Genomic DNA, 13,966 nt, shown 5'->3' with positions numbered 1-13,966 from the left:
AAGGCCACGTGTCCGTCATCACCAAAGTTGCCTCAGCTCGGGAACTTGGGTATGATTGGGGAAGGTCACTTCGTGAGCACCCCTGCTCGCCCGATCAAAGATCGGCCTCTACTAACCATGATGTCAAGTTTTGAAAACATTGTGTGTTCTTATTCCGGTTATTAGCCTAGATTTACTATGTGATGCACACAGCATACAAGTATAGACTGGATCGCCTGAATTGGAACAAAACATTTCATGTTTGTTTGTATGAAAATAGTTTGATGGTGCTACTCGCAAGTAGGCTAAGACGTGGATTTGCCACCCTCAGGTGGGCTTAGAAAACAGGATTTTGCCACTATCTAGTGGGCTTTAAAACACACACTTGATGAATTGTTCCAATTCAAATAACCCAACCTTCACCCACAGGCATTCAGGCAGTTATATTACATAAGCAATTAGCCTCATGGTAAGCATGCTATTCATGGCAGTCACTCACACGCATGCAAGGATGCTAAAGCATAAAACTTACCGAGTACTCCAAGCCAAAACAGAAGCTAGGTTAGAAATCCATGCATGATCCTAACTATACAGAAATGCCTAATGCAACACATGCAAAAGTGAAACTATAGCAGGCTCGGCTATTCTAAACATGGCATATGAAATGCTACAGCTAACATGTATTCAACTTGGAATTGAAATACAATGCAGTTAGTATGATGCGCCGAGCCCGGTGCATGCAAGACAGATGAGTGAATGCAAACATGCTATCATACTGTATGCTAATTGAAACATGCCCTAATCTAACCATCATAAGCGGATAAATAAAAGGGAGAAAGACGTGGGGTTGGAAGACATACATCGCACACACGCACACTTATTACAGTTGTGCCCTCGCTCAGAGGGTCCGAATAAATAATATACAGTCCCAAATGAATGAATAATACAGTCCCGAATAAATACAAAAAATCCTAATTAATTTACAAATTATTCTAAGAAAGCTATAAACTGGCATGCAAGCTAGGGACTGCCTTGACGCTGCTTCAGATGATGAATGATGCATGTCCGGGTTGCTTTGGCGCAGAAATCCATTGCGATGCCTCGGTTTGCCTCTGTTTGTAATTGTTCTTGGAATGCGTGCCAAGCTCCAGAAGGCTGCTGATTCTTGATTTGCTGCAACAGAGAGCAAGAAAGGGGCATGGCAATGTATTTTTACATATGTATGCATACCTCGATCCTCGTGCCACCAATCACGCATCTCGATGCATTATGGACGAGGAGTCGAATTGCACAACTCAATATGGAATGAATGCACATGAAAACACAACAAAACCTAGACTCCATCATGGATAATCCGGAGTGTCGGCGACTGGGAATTGAGACACGTTCCATCACTCGGAGTACGAAACGTACCTCGTTTCCCGTGCTCGGGCTAACTCCTATCCCAAGCACAATGCAATATGCATGACATGAATGAATGCAACTAAGATACAACCTAGCATGCACGATGCTATGAAATGGCATACACGATGCACGAGGTAACATGGCATACACAATGCGCTAACATACAACCTAGCATACACAATGCTCTGAAATGAAATGGCATACACAATGCATAAATGGACTTACACTAACACAAGTGGACCTCAGCCACACTCACATAAGAGGCCATAAGATGAAAATGAGACTCTCGAAGTACGTGCACGCATGCACGCAAACCGAGGACCGACCCTAGGGCACCGAATGCCACTCTAACAAGACATGGCAAGGCATGAAATATGATATGCTAGCATGCAAATTTCAGCGCTAAAATATGACCCGAAACAGCCCCGAATCATGAAAACCTGGCACCCGATGCAAGGAATGGTCCCGAAATGCAAGATTAAGCACATGAAATGACTTGTAGCTACATCAAGCATGCATTATTTGTACATAAAGTATGAAGACAGATTCAGGAAAGCCCCAAGACAAGCATTTTTACAGTTTTATGTGAGGCCAAACAATGAACGCAAATGGGGCTAAGCTAGCATGCAAAAATGGCCCTAAATGTGAGATAAAGAAGCAAGTCACAGCTTCTGGCCCCAAACAGATGAGGGCCCTTCAACAATGTTGAAGAGGGGCCCGAAATATGACCTTTTACAGTTTATGATCAAGCCAAAAACAGTACACAAGCATGCTCAAAATACTATGCAAAACAAGGCCAAAAAGAGAGCTATAACACAAAGTATAAAAAGGATGCCTCAAACAGTAAAAGACCCTTAATGAAATATTAAGAGGGGGTAAAAATAAGGCCATTTTAAGTTCGGACCAAAGCCCAAAAACAGTATCACAAGAGGCTAATAAATCATGCAAAAATGGAGCCAAAAAAGGGATATAAAGGCAAGTGGAAGATAGGAGCCTCAAACAGTGATGAGCCCTTCAACAAAATTGAATAAGGGCTCAAAATAAGCCCCTTTACAGTTTATGACATGCCTCAAAACAATTTATACATAGGCCAAAAATACTACACAAGAAAATGGCATACAAGAGAGGCAATGAAGCAAGTGCAACAAGGAGGCCTCAAACAGTGAGAGGCCCTTAAAAAAACATGAAAAATAGCTCAAAATAAGCCTATCTCCAGTTAGGGTCGGATCCCAAAACAGCAAGAAAGTATGGCTAATGTATTGAACAAAATAAAGCACAAAAAAGGAGAATAGGGACTCACCCTTGAAGACTAGTCTTTGACACCCTTTTGGACCAAGATGCAGCACTCCTAGCACTACAAGAAATGTCACTTTTGGCTACCAAAATATTGGTCGCCAAAAGTCACTTATTTAGTCGCCAAAATGATTTAGCGACCAAAATTATTCGTCGCTAAGCTCGTCGCTTTTACCCTGTCGGCGATAGTATTGGCGACTAAAATCTGTTTGGTCGCCGAAAGTGTCACATTTGGCTACTAAATTTGCTTTAGTCGGCAAAAGGTATGCTTCCCCTACTAAATAATTGGTCACCGAAAGTGTCACATTTGGCTACTAAATTTGCTTTAGTCGGCAAAAGGTATGCTTCCCCTACTAAATAATTGGTCGTCGAAAGTAAACATTTGGCTACAACTTTGAGTTTAGTCGGCAAAAGATATGTTTCTGCCACTAAATAATTGGTCGCGGAATTAGGATTTTTGGCTACCAACCTATTTTGGTCGGGGAAGGTATCACTTTTAGCTACTAAATAATTGGTCGCCGAAAGTGCACATTTGGCTACTACTTTGAGTTTAGTCGGCAAAAGGTATGTTTCTACCACTAAAGTATTAGTCACTAAAAGTGCTACCATAATTTAAGATTAACTATTATAGACCAAACATTTTTGTCACCAATAGAATACATATTTTTAGTGACTAATTAATTTTTGTCATTGTTACTTTTGCCCACTAAAAGATTCGTAGCCAAAAGCCTGCTCACATTCACTTCTTCATTTTTTGCCACCAAACATTTTAGTCGCCAAATGATACCATATTTTTTCCGTGACTAAAAAATTTAGTAGCCAATACTTTCTCTATCTCTTTCTCAATTGTTTTAGCTACTAATTATTTGGTCGCAAAAAATTAATGGGTTATGTTTTTGCTACTAAATTCTTAGTCACCAAAACATTTGATTACATATTTAGCTACCAAAATATTTGGTGGCCAAATACGTTAACGTTTTTCTTTTAAATAAAATATTTGGTGCACCTGTATCCATTATTAATACAACCTGTATCCATCAACGGTAAATATGTTATGAAGCATTCAACAACAATTACACACATTTCAGTTCCAACCATCCAAAAAATTAATATTGAACATCCACTTATATATATATATTACAAATTTCATAAGAACCAAGTCTAAGCCCACGTCAATAATTTAATTCAATACATAATACTGGAATAACCAAATTCATTGTGCACCTACAACTTTTGTACCACAACAAAAATTATATTATGTACTGCCACAAAACTATTATGTACCACGTGCTATGTTAATTGCTACCAACAAAATTGTTTGTACAAACCACTATATATACGGATAGAGATATAAAAAAAATGCCCTCCCGTACTTGTCAACAAAAACATATCCACATTTGTATGTCCAAAAACATCTGCAAAAAAGGGGGAAAAATCATTAGTTCGGTGCGTGTAATGGCACTTCTGGACGACATATATATATCGTAATAATTTCAAACATTAAAAGACAAGGAGAGTGATATCTATTAACTAATGCAAGACATCCAAACATGAACCCATCATGAGTTCTTGTTTTAGCTTTTTTATCTCTAAATCTATCGAAGTAAATATTAGTACTTAAATGTGAAAGTAAATTGTGTAGGTATTATGAAATTACCAAAATTTTGGGTGTACTTACCATTTCATCCAAAAATTATATGTTATAAAAATGTAAGAAAAGCCATCATTAGAGTTTGTCTGGTATCCATAAAAGTCACTATGCTTATGCTTTTGTGACCTCCACGAAGCTTCCAGTTACGTTAGTTCAGTGTTTTTCTGACCTCCACGGATGGAAATTAATATGGTCTTTTTCTTCATAAAAGATTCTAATTTTCTCGATATACTCATTGAAATTTTGGAAACACTTTCCTTAAAGAAGAAACTAATTAGTGGGTTTATAGATGTAGATATGCTTCTGTTTGTGAATGAGTAATGCCTTGGGTTCTTTATAGGCTTATGGGGACGAGCTATATAAGATTATGCTTAACTATTCTTCCATTACACCATCTAATTTTGATACTTACCTTCAATACTTAGCTTCTTTAGTCCTAAGTTCCCTATTCTGTTGCTGAGGAATTATCCTCCCATCAGCCAAATCTTGAGGCCATGTTATATATATGAATTGTCTATTGTTCAGCTGTTGAACATTTTGTAGTGGTGATAGTTAAACATATCAAATACACAATTGCGCCTAAACCTTAGCTGAACTTTACAAATCCATTGTTCCAATTTCCAAAGGACTAGGTCAACAGGATATATCATTCGTCACATTTAGTTCTTGTTTTACTTACGTATTGTGGACATCTACATGTCACATTTATCACCGGGAAGCTTCCCGTTATGAGAAAATAGTGTTTCGGGGGATGCTTTGCATTTTCGCCCCCCGAACCCCGTTTTTCGACAAATTTTATGACATTTTCAACTCTAATTCCCAACGTAGGTGTGCTATTTACGTACCGTCTGTCCCTACATGTCACATTTATCACCGGGAAGCTTCCCGTTATGAGAAAATAGTGTTTCGGGGGATGCTTTGCATTTTCGCCCCCCGAACCCCTTTTTTCGACTAAGTTTATGACATTTTCAACTCTAATTCCCAACGTAGGCGTGCTATTTACGTACCGTCTGTCCCTACATGTCACATTTATCACCGGGAAGCTTCCCGTTATGAGAAAACTGTGTTTCAGGGGATGCTTTGCATTTTCGCCCCTCGAACCCCTTTTTTCGACTAAGTTTATGACATTTTCAACTCTAATTCCCAATGTAGGCATGCTATTTACGTACTGTCTGTCCCTACATGTCACATTTATCACCGGGAAGCTTCCCATTATGAGAAAATAGTGTTTCGGGGGCTATTTCGCATTTTCGCCCCCCGAACCCCTTTTTTCGTCTAAGTTTATGACTTTTTCAACTCTAACTCCCAACGTATGTGTCCTATTTACGTACCGTCTTTCCCAACGTGTCACATTTGTCACCGGGAAGCTTCCCGTTATGAGAAAACAGTGTTTCGGGGGATGCTTTGCATTTTCGCCCCCCGAACCCTTTTTTCGACTAAGTTTATGACATTTTCAACTCTAATTCCCAACGTAGGCGTGCTATTTACGTACCGTCTGTCCCTACATGTCACATTTATCACCGGGAAGCTTCCCGTTATGAGAAAATAGTGTTTCGGGGGCTATTTCGTATTTTCGCCCCCCGAACCCCTTTTTTCGTCTAAGTTTATGACTTTTTCAACTCTAACTCCCAACGTATGTGTCCTATTTACGTACCGTCTTTCCCAACGTGTCACATTTGTCACCGGGAAGGTTACCATTACTTTTAAACACATATTCGAGTTACTATTCAAAATACCACTGTTGAAGTTTACATGTTACTCTAAACGAAGATTGAAATTCGCTATGTTTTTTTAACATGTTTCTACTATAGTTAATCTTAATCAAGTACATATTTTAAATACAAGTTCATTGTTAAGAAAACTCAATACCAAACTCTAGTAACTACACAAGAAATCATGAACCCCAAATAACTCAAAAATTGATGACATTTTCAACTCTTCAAGCGAACATATTTAAACAAAGTAAGTGTGACATTAATGAAATTGTTCTTACCAAAAAACAAACGTTCGATGCCCAACTTAGATTCCCAAGAGTTGTGACAGTTTGGTGACTACGTTATTGAGATGCTCGACCTTTGTATTTGTCTCGTCCCTTGCCTTTTGTCCCTCCTCCCGCTCTTTCAACATCTCATTGGATAATTGAATGCGCTCCTCTCGTTCTTTCAACAGCTCATTGTAACATCTCTCGTGCTCCTCTCGCTCTTTCATTAACTCGTCATGATCATTTTGCCGCTCCTCACGAAGTGCCTCCACCTCAGCTCGCATTGCCTCCATGTCCTTATCGTGTGCTCGTGTTCCAAATATGGTAGACGGTTGTGGGCCACTCCCAAATCCAAGCAAGTACCTTTTCTTCTGTCCAAGCACTTGCCTTGAAATCTCCTCTTGTGTCAATGGCGTCCCCGACTCGATGGCAGCCGCTTGTACATTGACCATCTCTTGTTGTCATTTCAAATAAATAAGATGAAAAAAACTTTGGCAACATATATGTATTATTGGGTACTAAGTACAAGAAAATATTGAATACATATATTTCCTTGTCACATACTTACATGCAGCTCACGGCATTTCGGATGGATCCAGTCATTCGTTTTCTTTGAAGTGTGGCTGTCCTCATAGAACTTTGGGAAATCCAACTCTCCATCTTTTGCTACCTGTTAACACATCAATGTATAAATCAATGACACTTTATGCACCAAATAGACAAATTTCCATGAACAGATTTTTAAACAAATTGCTGGACAGATTTGGAGACAGATTTGGAGACAGATTTTTAGACAGATTTGCTGCAAGATTTTCAGACAAATTTGCAGCCAGATTTGGAAATAGAGGCAACACTATTCTAGTTCGAATTCAAAGAGATTATCATTAACAGATTTATATTTTCCAGCAGATTTTTGCCAACACATTTGTTCAGAATTTCTCAAACAGATTATGTCCAACAGATTTTCGCACATAGCCACTTATAATCACTTCAGATTATGTGTATTATAACATGTGTATGTATAGGAATATCTGTTTTTTGTGAATGTATTAACTTAAATCTAAAACAAAAAGAGCTACAAGACTATTGATCTTAAGTGAAAAACAGAGTATAGTTTAGATTTTGGGCAGTATATATAGTTCAGATTGTGTATTATAGTGTAGACAGATTTAGTTCAGATTGTGTATACTGTATTATAGTGTAGTATAGTGTAGACAGATTTATAAATCTAAACTATACACAATCTGTATTATAGTTTAGACAGGTTTTTAGAGTATAGTTTAGATTTTGTAGTATAGTGCAGTATATATAGTTAAGATTGTGTATTATAGTGTAGACAGATTTATATATACTGTATTATAGTGTAGACAGATTGTGTATTATAGTGTATTATAGTGTAAACAGAGTATAGTTTAGATTTTGAGAGACAGATTTCGAATGAAAGACAGAGTATAGTGTAGACAGATTTAGAATGTATACATGTGGCAAGGGTATCATTAACAGATTTTTTCCAGACAGATTTTTTGCAGACAGTAGATGTTTACTAACAGAGTTTAACATATATATATATATATATGTGTGTGTGTGTGTGTGTGTGTGTGTGTGTGTAGCAGAACATAACATTTTTCATATCCAAACAACATATAATGGATTCAAGTTTAAAAAAAATCGAACTCACCATAGCCGCCATTGCGATAGGAAATGAGCGAGACCCATTGGTATGATTGTACGGCAATTGACTCCTATTACTCTTGCCAGCTTTTGACCGTTTCTAAAAATAAGTCAAGCAGATAAATAATTTTTTGGTCAATATTAAGGCATATCACATTTTCACATAGATGTATATACTCTATCTAGTTTATTATTTTACCTGGTGAGATGCATCTTGCCATGCCACATCGATCAAATGCTTCCAATTATCTAAACTCACCCCTACGGGCGGATGACCATAGATCTCATCACGTGGAAGTCCTTCTAACAATTCGAACTCTTGCTTCAAGGTGTACCTCCAATCTTTGTACAACCCATAGGCCTTCTTATTCACAATCTCCTGTGCTTGTAAGTCATTGTGGAAATCGTCTCCAATTTGAAACTTGTCCGACATGCAAAACAAATTGAAATAGTAATCATTACATATTAGTCTTTCTTATTACTCACATAATACAATTACATATTGTGGACAAGTAATATTAGTTACAAGAACTCCTTGGATGACGGCAGCTTTTGTAGTCTCATCAAGATCCAGCCATGACTTCACATCTTTCAAAGGGCACAAGGTTCTAATTTGAATTCCTAACTCGTTAGTTGCTGGAGTGGCATACTTGCCAGTCATTGCATTCAACCCACGATCGATGTGAACATAACATTTTCCCCTTTTTTGGCTCTAATTATTTTTTGTATGCCCTTGCCAAGTGTCGGTCCGCGTACACGTAGGGGCTTCGAAGTCCCTGTTAACAACATAACATCATGAAAATTGCCTAACATTTGGCTACAAAAAAACAATGGCAATGGCATGTGGTAATTGACAAATTTTATACACTTTAATCTTACCTACACCACTCGGCTGCGTTTCGGATGGGGCTTGTGTCTCATCAGAATCAACCATTGGTTGGCTAGTTACATGATGAGATGGTCCCACATTTGATCGGACGGGTAGAACAGGAGACGGAGCAACGGGTGATCCTAAAGGAATAGCAGCTGGCGAGTCTGTTTCTGGCTGCGTGAGTGTCTTCTTCCGAAGCCGACCAGTCTTTAAGCCAGGAACCATTTTCCAATCTGCAATAACACAAGTAACACTATATACATGAACTAGACAAAAATAATGCTTGATTATTACAGACAAAAATAATACATGAACTATACAATAACACAAGTAACACCATTTTCCATTTTCCAATATGCCATGATATGCCTGCTTTAAAATAAATTAGACAAAAATAATTTAGAAGGCATGAACTAACTCAACTAATTTAGAAACTGAGAAGTTCATTAAAAGCACCCCCAAATTCATACAGATACAAGGATGAGCTAGAGCTCAGGCAAAGTTCCATCCTCTGGTACTATCTTGCAATGCATTGCATTTGTTTGCATCAACTATGGCAACCAATAAAAACTGAAAAAGAAAATACATTGCCTACCTAAACTAAGCTCTAAAAAAACCTGCACTTCTCAACATATCTAAAGCAGGCAACAGTTTTTCTTAGGCATATGATTCATGAAAATCTAGTATTCACAACTTCAGGGGAAAGATCAAAGTACAATTCAAGTAACTAAACTACCTCAACAGATATTCAGCAGCTTTGGGTCCTGTATCTTTTGAAATTAGGTAATCAAGAAGCACTTGATGATCATAGTGTAACTGCAAACAAGTTAGGAGTGCATGTATTACTTTATTTAATAACTTCGCCTGGTAAGTGAAGAATAGAACATAGAGGCATTTTCTTTGTATCAACGAAATAAAAGTATATACATTGGGATAAGAAGTCTTAGTTGTTCCCATTATCTATAAATATTGAACTTGCCTCTGCAAGAAAAAGATGGAATAGGTGTATGGGGTTGAAAAGGTTTGAAACATGAAAAAGCATATCATCACATCTATCTTGGCAGACCCTACATACAAACAAAAAAACTCATTAAAGACTGCTGCAACCAATACTCTTAATAACCACTAAAACTATTCCACCAGCATGTGTTGCTTACTGTTGCTTGGCACCAAAGGACACGTGAAACAGTTGCAAAAGCACTTCAAATAGGATATTGTCCTATAAATCAACAGTAGACAAGAAATTAGGATATAGCAGGTCTAAATAAAGGCACATATTCTACGAACAAGAAATTAAACGATTAATAAATTAATATAACCATTCAAGCTACACTAGCAACTATATAAACTGAACTTAGGTTGAAGCACAGAGTGCCTACAAGAAACACCGTAATAGGATATTCTATCTTCGAAGTTCCTAAATGCAACTCAGATAAATGCAACCAAATCCATGCATAGGTTGTACATTATAAGTGTATCTTCAATAATGACATGACCAGTAGTATTTTTTGTTGTTATTATTATTGTTGGTGGCGGTGGCGGTGGCAGAGGCTCTATTATTGTTGTCCTCAAGGAGGTTGAAAATGCATTAAATTTCTTACTGGGTACACTACTCGTAAAATAAAATAGCCAAACACAAATCAAATAACTTCAAGACGTGAGGATGACAACAAAATTATCCATAAAACTTTAAAAGATCCAAGCCAAGGGGGTAAATTAAATTACAAAAACTACGACAATCTCATACTGAGGTATTAGTGGACAAGGAAAAAGGGTGTACTTAATATTTTCTACAGAAAAATTAACGTGTCTAGTTAAAGATGCAAAGTAATGGAAAGCATAAGTCAAGAGAGGGTCAAGTATATCAAAAAGGAAATCATAAGAAAAATCAAAGATTAAAAAAGATAGAACCAAAGATTAAAGAAAAATAAAGAATGCCAAAGAACAAATCATGGAAAAGATTAAAACGATTCCCATGTGATATCAGAAGACCTATTCTTCATTCTGCTGAGCTTCCCAAATTCTACCTGGCAAGAAAGATCATTTCAAAGACCCCATTGGTGAACCAAAAATGTCCAGCAAAATTCTAATATTATTGGAAAATAATCAATTTAGAATAATTGAGTTCTATGATTAAAAGTTTGACTTGCAAAATCTGTCGGGACCATGCACCAGCCAAGAAAATTAAAATCATCTAATTTCTTAAAAAAGAAACATGCTCAAATTGATGAGAAAAGGATAAAACTTCCACTCACAACAGGAACCAGTTCTATCAAAAAATGACAGGCAATAGAAGTATAAAACATCATCATCTATAAACGAGCGACCTCTATTAAATAAGAAAAATACAAGAAAAACTAAACAAATTACCTTCCTTCCTTCACTCAGCTTCTGTCTAACTATTTGTCCTAAAGTTGGCTGCAGGCAGCAACAAAAAAATTAATTATAAATCAAATTAGTATGAACCAATGTATAATCCAAAAACAGATAGAAAAATATGTAGTTGCCTTTATGGGCTGGAAGAACTCATCAATAACATTTTGTGCTCTTGAATCTTCTGAAGACAAGTCTCCGGAAAATGTCAAATTTGCATTTGAATGAGTATTGACGACACCAGAATTACTAGGAGTAGTAGCTTGCCGTTTAGGCTGTCTTCTTTGAGCCGCACTAGTTGATCTCAATAGTCTCCATGTAAAAAGTATTGCAATGGCAAGCCCTGGTAAAGCCCCAATAGATTGTGTATCCTGCAAATAATTACAAAGTAAAAACCATCATACTATAGCAATTGCAGATTATCCAGAATATTTTTTTTTTTATAAATAAATAATTTTATTGAAGGAGCATCAAGATGATGCAACAAAAACAAGACTACAAAAGTAATTACCAACTCCTTACCAACCCAACAAAACTTTGTAATGCTATAGCTTGTAGATACTACATTGTCTCATTAAAGAAATAAAATAATAGAACTTCGGTGTTATTTTCCTCACCCATGCTGGAGACATGCTATTTTTATTTTTATTATATGTATATTTGCAAGACACCACATGCTGGAGACATGTTCATACTGGAGACATGTTCAAAACATATGTATTTATATTTGTATTATATGTATATTTTTAATATATATTTTATGTCAAATATTAATTTTATCAAATTTATCAACTTTAGATATGCTATTTTAATAAAAAAAATTAAAATTTTTTATTTTTTATTTTCAAAAATAGTACTCAACGTGTTCTTAGCGTGTCCTCATCGTGTTCCAACATGTCCGCAACGTGTCCAACTCTTTCCAGCGTGTCGAACACCTACACACAACCTCCGGAGAGGTGTCCATGCTTCATAGGTGCATAGTTTCCAGTATAAACACAGTACTTCAGTTTCATGTTCAATGGAGAAATTTCTGACTCTCTTCAGTTAAACATATTTGCTGGACACACCAAAGGAAAAAAAAATAAACCCACAAAATTGAAGGACAAAGTAACTATCAAATGCTCTTCTTTTGCTTCTTTAAAGTCAATGTCCATGTTCTCTCAATAGCAAAAAATCTTCTAAAATGGTAAAGAAACAATACTCAAGAAAACCAACAACAATGACTTCAATAATGCAAAAACGACAAGAAATAAATTTTAAAAAATGACAGGTGTCCGTTAAACTAGACTATGCGACAAGAACAATAGTAAATTCTGACAAAAAAATACAAGTTGTCATGTAAGAGATATAGTCTGTGAATTTTCTTTCTTTCTTATTTTTGACAAGTATGATGGCCTATGATTTTATCAAACTTATAATCCCAGGCATATCAGGCTGGCAAAAGATGATTCAGTAGCTGACCCTAAAGTGATCAAAGGCAGACTGTTCAAAATCTGTTCAAAATCTGTACACATACATATTACAATTGAATTCAAACTAACCCTTCCAAACTAACCCTTCCTTCATTTATTCATGGTTAACTCTTATTCTAATCTCTATCTACAAAACCACAAAATAGCAACAACAAAGCATAAACAGAGCAGAGGCAGCCCCAAACTTGAATCCAACAACATCCACACAGTAGCAGCACAACAAAAACCCATTGCAAAACAGAGCAGCAACCAGACAAAACCAGCTTTATAGCCATACCAGCCATACCAGCATAGCTGCAGCCAAACAAATGCAGACCAGCTCAGAGCTTCCTATATCAGATGCATTCCACCAAAAGGCAAGATTCAGTTACATTCCACCAGCACACCCCATAGTAACCCATTGCACAAACTGCCATGCTGACCATTAAATACACCAACCATTCAGATCTTCAATGAATGCAGGTTTAACTGGGCTCAACTCACAATCTGACCAGCATAGTTGCAGCCAAACAAGATGCAGACCAGCACCCTTCCATTTGACAGCAGCCCAACAAAACACCACATTTAAAGTAGGCCAACCATTTGACAGCAGCTCCAGAGAATGTACTCCAGGCCCCCTCAGAAAACATTCTACTTGACACAATAAGCAGCAGTTAGATACCAAAGCTACACCATAAACTTCACTACCAAAGATACACCAAAAATGCCTCCCACTACATTCTGGACAGCAACCCTTCCAGGGCAGATCAGCAAAGCCAGGCAGAGATAAACCAGAGGAAAAAAACATAGAATGGCAGAGAAGAAAAACATGAGTCCAGGGACTGCACTTCTGCACTGAGTGGGTACACCCACAGCAAAACTCCACCCATTTCAGTTTGGATTAGCTGCCTTAAACACACATTGATTTCTGAGTTTATTGACATTTACGAAGATAGATCCGCCTTCATTATTTTGAGTTTCCTTTGCATTTGTGCACCAATTGAACATTCACATTGCTCAAATTATGGCATGAACTAAAGCATGATATACATCAAGATTCTACATCAACATCTGTATCAAAATCACTTTGTAGGTCATATTCTTCGTCTGTGTCGTCACCCTCCCTCATTAATCCATCTTCATCATCACAGATGAAGGCATCATCTGTAACACCCGTGGCTTCTACCTTTCTGACAGATTGCAAAACTTCCATGGGAATAATTTCAGATTCAATATCATCTCGACGCAAAGCCACATCATCATCAATAGCCATAGTAGGTACGACCTCGGTG

Source organism: Camellia sinensis, chromosome 5 (genome assembly GCF_055761805.1).
Source record: "Camellia sinensis isolate YWXY chromosome 5, ASM5576180v1, whole genome shotgun sequence".
NCBI classification, from domain to species: domain Eukaryota; kingdom Viridiplantae; phylum Streptophyta; class Magnoliopsida; order Ericales; family Theaceae; genus Camellia; species Camellia sinensis.
This window is presented reverse-complemented; position numbering follows the sequence as displayed.